At 40.1% G+C, this 744-nt stretch overlaps 1 non-coding gene across 1 annotated transcript; it reads left to right on the top strand.

The window, feature by feature from the left end:
• Nucleotides 1-394: 394 nt before the first annotated feature.
• Nucleotides 395-501, top strand: LOC116137200. Its single transcript, XR_004129126.1, has one exon. It is a non-coding gene; the product is annotated as a small nucleolar RNA R71 (small nucleolar RNA).
• Nucleotides 502-744: the final 243 nt, after the last annotated feature.

Below are 744 nucleotides of genomic sequence, written 5' to 3' on the forward strand. Positions count from 1 at the left end.
TTCCTGCCAAGTAGTTAACTTGCTTCGATGATGATGCTGAAGCAAACGTGTTCCCCACTTGACATTCGCTGCTCACGTGATTACTTGCACAAAATTCACAAGTTAGTTAAGGTGCTTGAAAGGAATTTACCTGCATACTTTCCAACTGTTTCTGAAGTGCTGTCAGTTGGGTTGAAATGGCTATATATGCATCAACTTCATGACGACCCATAGATTTCTTCGGTTGCACCCTCTCATTAGGTCTTTGATAATTGTTGCTTGCCAGAACTTCAAGCAACTCGTGAGCTTCTTTTGGAGTCTTATTTTGCAGTCTCCTCCCGATGCTGCATCCACCATAGTTTGCACATTCACCATCAATCTGTTATAAAATGTTTGGACTTGCATCCAAATTGGCAACCCATGATGTGGACACCTCCTCAGTAATTCTTTGTATCTCTTCCAAGCCTCATACAATGATTCTAACTCTTCCTATAGAAACGATGTGATATCATTTCTCAGCTTTGCCAATTTTGCTAGAGGAAAGAATTTGGTCAGGAACTTCTGTGCTAAATCGTTCCATGTTGTAATCGTTCCTATTGGTAATGCCATTAACCATCCCTTAGCTTTATCCTTCAATGAAAACGGGAATAGTCTTAATCTGATGGTGTCATCTGACACTCCATTTGACTTGAAAGTATCACAAATCTCCAAAAAATTGGCAATGTGCAGATTTGGATCTTTCTTCAAATCTCCCCTGAACTGTAT

The sequence above is a fragment of the Pistacia vera genome, unplaced genomic scaffold (assembly GCF_008641045.1).
Source record: "Pistacia vera cultivar Batoury unplaced genomic scaffold, PisVer_v2 Contig320, whole genome shotgun sequence".
Lineage (NCBI taxonomy): Eukaryota > Viridiplantae > Streptophyta > Magnoliopsida > Sapindales > Anacardiaceae > Pistacia > Pistacia vera.